The sequence below is a fragment of the Gorilla gorilla genome, chromosome 3 (assembly GCF_029281585.2).
Source record: "Gorilla gorilla gorilla isolate KB3781 chromosome 3, NHGRI_mGorGor1-v2.1_pri, whole genome shotgun sequence".
In the NCBI taxonomy this organism is placed as follows: domain Eukaryota; kingdom Metazoa; phylum Chordata; class Mammalia; order Primates; family Hominidae; genus Gorilla; species Gorilla gorilla.
This window is the reverse complement of record NC_073227.2, coordinates 59,147,128-59,153,127: the sequence shown is the minus strand read 5'-3', so window position 1 is coordinate 59,153,127 and position 6,000 is coordinate 59,147,128.

Below are 6,000 nucleotides of genomic sequence, written 5' to 3'. Positions count from 1 at the left end.
CTAAAAGCCAGAAAATGGGAAGAACAAAATGGTCTCCAGCTTATCCCCATTAACTCATGTCTAAGCTTTAAAAAGAGAGATGCTCAAAACTGCTGCTGAAGTAGTTTTCTTGAAAGATTCTATATGACATGTAGCCACAAATAGCACCACTTTTGTTCCCCGGTGCCTACACAGAATAGGGAAAACAGAACAATGTGCCCACTTCTTCATGGAACACACCTTGGTGTAATGAAGATTATAGGTAGGAATATCATCTATCAGGTCTGCCCAAGATCATCCAGTTTTTGCCCACTGTTCCAGCATAATTATCAACAGCATTCTTTTTTACTCTCAGTAGTATCTCTAGTTATAGAGAATGAATAGAATCTTGACGGGTGGACCTTTGAAAGCTTGGAGATAGGGCAACACTCAGTATGAGAAATATTCTCAAGGAGTGGCACTGATTAGCAGTGATGATGGAAAGCAGCAACCTCAGGGCCTTTGGGAGCAATGGACATCAACAGAGGCCAATGAGAGCAGATGGCAATGAGATGACTGCTCATGGGCACCTGTGTGACACTCTTCTGGGAGAGACAGGACTGTACATTTCAGGTCTGGATTCAAGAATTAGGAAAACCATTGGCTTTCTCCACCTATGCACATGGTAAATGTGACAATGTTAATGACTAATTATTTCTTTAAAAATAAGTTACATGACTATGTGTAACTTTTAAAGTAATCATTATAATGTTTTTATAGCATTGCATTATGCAAACTGGTAACAGAAAAAAATTTATCTTACCAAATTTCATATTACAGAATTCTTGTATTTCCTTTTCATTTTAAATCTTTGTGTATTTATGCTTTGTTTTTCCAACGTTAAGGTCTTGGAGTATAGAAATAAAGACTCATAGCATAGAGCAAGCACATACTAGCTTCATAAAGACAGAATTTATTGCTTCCTAACCAAAGAAAATATGATCTGTATTTGTTAAATTTGACATAAAACTGTAATTATTTTCAATTTAAAAAATAGTTAATATTTTTCCAATTTACTCCACATTTTCCAAATACTACTTTTTCAATTCCCATCAAGGCTGTATATTTCTCATGGTGATTTATGCCTTATGCAGAACTTTCCCACAGTAATCCTGGGGGAAAATTATTACCATTTTATAGATGAGGTTCCTAGGGCCTAGAGATGTTAAATTATGTGTTCAAGGTAACACAGCAATGAAATACAACTGGAAATATCCCAATGCAACTAAAACCTATGTTTGTCCTAGACTCTTTTCCTCCATGTCTTCCTTCTCTCCCTCCCTCTTTCTTTGTTTCCATCTCCCTTGCTTCCTTTCATCTTATTGTTTTATTTTACTTTTTTTAATTTTTATTTTTATTTATATATTTTTTTAAAAAAACTTTTTTTATTATACTTTAAGTTCTGGGGTACATGTGCACAATGTGCAGGTTTCTTACATAGGTAAACATGTCTCATGTTGGTTTGCTGCACCCATCAACTCATCATTTACATTAGGTATTTCTCCTAATGCTATCCCTCCCTGAGCCCCCCATTCCTCGAGTGTGATGTTCCCCACCCTGTGTCCATGTGTGCTCATTATTCAACTCCCACCTATAAGTGAGAACATGTGGTGTTTGGTTTTCGGTTCTTGTGATAGTTTGCTTAGAATGATGGTTTCCAGCTTCATCCATGTCCCTGCAGAGGACATGAACTCATCTTTTTTATGGCTGCATAATATTCCATGGTGTATATGTGCCACATTTTCTTAATCCAGTCTATCATTGATGGACATTTGGGTTGGTTCCAAGTCTTTACTACAGGGAATAGTGCCGCAATTCATATACTTGGCCCACTTTTTGATGGGGTTAATTATTTTTTTCTTGTACATTTTTTTAAGTTCTTTGTAGATTCTGGATATTATCCCTTTGTCAGATGGGTAGATTGCAAAAATTTTCTCCCATTCTGTAGGTTGCCTGTTCACTCTGAGGATAGTTTCTTTTGCTGTGCAGAAGCTCTTTAGTTTAATTAGATCCCATTTGTTATTTTGGCTTTTGTTGCCATTGCTTTCAGTGTTTTAGTCATGAAGTCTTTGCCCATGCCTATGTCCTGAATGGTATTCCTAGGTTTTCTTCTAGGGTTTTTATGATTTTAGGTCTTACATTTAAGTCTTTAATCCATCGTGAGTTAATTTTTGTGTACAATGGAAGGAAGGGATCCAGTTTCAGCTTTCTACATATGGCTAGCCAGTTTTCCCAGCACCATTTATTAAATAGGGAATCCTTTCCCCATTGCTTGTTTTTGTCAGGTTTGTCAAAGATCAGATGGTTGTACATGTGTGGTATTATTTCTGAGGGCTCTTTTCTGTTCCATTGGCCTATATCTGTTTTGGTGCCAGTACTATGCTGTTTTAGTTACTGTAGCCTTGTAGTATAGTTTGAAGTCAGGTAGCATGATGCCTCCAGCTTTGTTCTTTTTGCTTAGGATTGTCTTGGCTTGTGGGCTCTTTTTTGGTTCCATATGAACTTTAAAGTAGTTTTTTCCAGTTCTCTATAGAAAGTCAGTGGTAGCTTGATGGGGATAGCATTGAATCTATAAATTAGTTTGAGTAGTATGGCCATTTTCATGATATTGATTCTTCCTATCCATGAGCATGGAATGTTCTTCCATTTGTTTGTGTCCTCTTTTATTTCATTGAACAGTGGTTTGTAGTTCTCCTTGAAGAGGTCCTTCACATCCCTTGTAAGTTGGATTCCTAGGTATTTTATTCTCTTTGAGAATAAAATGGGAGTTCACTCATGATTTGGCTCTCTGTCTGTCTATTATTGGTATATAGGAATGCTTGTGATTTTTGCACATTGATTTTGTATCTGAGACTTTGCTGAAGTTGTTTATCAGCTTAAGGAGATTTTGGGCTGAGATGGGGTTTTCTAAATATACAATCATGTCATCTTCAAACAGAGACAATTTAACTTCCTCTTTTCCTAACTGAATACCCTTTATTTCTTTCTCTTGCCTGATTGCCCTGGCCAGAACTTCCAACACTATGTTGAATAGGAGTGGTGAGAGAGGGCATCCTTGTCTTGTGCCAGTTTTAAAAGGGAATGCTTCCAGTTTTTGCCCATTCAGTATGATATGGTTGTGGGTTTGTCATAAACAGCTCTCGTTATTTTGAGATACGTTCCATCAACACCTAGCCTATTGAGAGTTTTTAGTATGAAGGGCTGTTGAATTTTTTCAGAGGCCTTTTCTGTATCTATTGAGATAATCATGTGGTTTTTGTCATTGATTCTGTTTATGTTATGGATTATTTTTATCTATTGGCATATGTCAAACCAGCCTTGCATCCCAGGGATGAAGCTGACTTGATCGTGGTGGATAAGCTTTTTGACGTGCTGCTGGATTCAGTTTGTTAATATTTTATTGAGGATTTTGATTTTCACATAGATGTTCATCAGAGATATTGGCCTAAAATTTTCTTTTATTGTGTCTCTACCAGGTTTTGGTATGAGGATGATGCTAGCCTCATAAAATGAGTTAGAGAGGATTCCCTCTTTTTCTATTGATTGAAATAGCTTCAGAAAGAATGGTACCATCTCCTCTTTGCACCTCTTATAGAATTTGGCTGTGAATCTCTCTGGTCCTGGACTTTTTTTGGTTGGTAGGCGATTAGTTATTACCTCAATTTCAAAACCTGTTATTAGTCTATTCAGAGATTCGACTTCTTCCTGGTTTAGTCTTGAGAGGGTGTATGTGTCCAGGAATTTATCCATTTCTTCTAGATTTTCTAGTTTATCTGCATTGAGGTGTTTATAGTATTCTCTGATGGTAGTTTGTATTTCTGTGGGATCAGTGGTGATATCCCCTTTATTATTTTTTACTGCATCTATTTGATTCCTCTCTCTTTTCTTCTTTATTAGTCTGGCTTGCAGTCTATTCTGTTGATATTTTCAAAAAACCAGCTCCTGGATTCATTGATTTTTTGAAGGGTTTTTTGTGTCTCTATCTCCTTCAGTTCTGCTCTGATCTTAGCTATTTCTTGCCTTCTGCTAGCTTTTGAATTTGTTTTCTCTTGCTTTTCTAGTTCTTTTAATTGTGATGTTAGGGTGTCAATTTTAGATCTTTCCTGCTTTCTCTTGTGGGCATTCAGTGATATAAATTTCCCTCTACACACTGCTTTAGATGTGTCCCAGAGATCTCGTGCGTTGTGTCTTTGTTTTCATTGGTTTCAAAGAACGTCTTTATTTCTGCCTTCATTTCCTTATTTACCCAGTAGTCATTCAGGAGCAGGTTGTTCAGTTTCCATGTAGTTGAGCGGTTTTGAGTGAGTTTCTTAATCCTGAGTTCTAGTTTGATTGCACTGTGGTCTGAGAGACAGTTTGTTGTGATTTCTGTTTTTTATATTTGCTGAGGAGTGTTTTACTACCAATTATGTGGTCAATTTTAGAATAAGTGCTATGTGGTGCTGAGAAGAATGTATATTCTGTTGACTTGGGGTGGAGAGTTCTGTAGGTGCCTATTAGGTCCGCTTGGTGCCACGCTGAGTTCAAGCCCTGGATAACCTTGTTAAACTTCTGTCTCATTGATCTGTCTAATATTGACAGTAGGGTGTTAAAGTCTCCCATTATTATTGTGTGGGAGTCTAAGTCTCTTTGTAGGTCTCTAATGAGTTGCTTTATGAATCTGGGTGCTCCTGTACTGGGTGCATATATATTTAGGATAGTTAGCTCTTCTTGTTGAATTGATCCCTTTACCATTATTATGTAGTGGCCTTCTTTGTCTCTTGATCTTTGTTGGTTTAAAATCTGTTTTATCAGAGACTAGGATTGCAACCTCTGCTTTTTGTTGCTTTCCATTTGCTTGGTGGATCTTCCTCCGTTCCTTTATTTTGAGCTTATGTGTGTCTTTGCACATGAGATGGGTCTCCTGAATACAGCACAATGGTGTATCTTGACTCTTTATCCAATATGCCAGTCTGTGTCTTTTGATTGGGGCATTTAGCCCATTTACATTTAAGGTTAAGGTTGTTATGTTTGAATTTGATCCTGTCATTATGATGGTAGCTGGTTATTTTGCCCATTAATTGGTGCAGTTTCTTCATAGTGTCGATGGTCTTTATCGTTTGGCATGTTTTTGCAGTGGCTGGTACTGGTTGTTACTTTCCATGTTTAGTGCTTCCTTCAGTATCTCTTGTTAGGCTGGCCTGGTGGTGACAAAATCTCTCAGCGTTTGCTTGTCTGTAAAGTATTTTATTTCTCCTTCACTTATGAAGTTTAGTTTGGCTGGATATGAAATTCTGGGTTGAAAATTCTTTTCTTTAAGAATGTTGAATATTGGCCCCCACTCTCTTCTGGCTTGTAGAGTTTCTGCCGAGAGATCAGCTGTTAGTCTGATGGGCTTCCCTTTGTGGGTAACCCAACATTTCTTTCTGGCTGCCCTTAACATTTTTTCCTTCATTTCAACCTTGGTTAATCTGACAATTATGTGTCTTCAGGTTGCTCTTCTCGAGGAGTATCTTTGTGGCGTTCTCTGTATTTCCTGAATTTGAATGTTGGCCTGCCTTGCTAGGTTGGGGAAGTTCTCCTGGATAATATCCTGAAAAGTGTTTTCTAACTTGGTTCCATTCTCCCCATCATTTTCTGGTACACCAATCAAATGTATATTTGGTCTTTTCACATAGTTCCATATTTCTTGGAGGCTTTGTTCATTTCTTTTCACTCTTTCGTCTCTAATCTAGTCTTCTCGCTTTATTTCATTAATTTGATCTTCAATCGCTGATATCCTTACTTCCACGTGATCAAATCAGCTATTGAAGTTTCTGCATGCATCACGAAGTTTTCATGCCGTGGTTTTCAGCTCTATCAGGTCATTTAAGTTCTTCTCTACACTGTTTATTCTACTTAGCCATTCATCTAACCTTTTTTTCAAGGTTTCTAGCTTTCTTGCAATGGGTTAGAACATGCTCCTTTACCTTGGAGAAGTTCATTATTACCAACCTTTTGAAA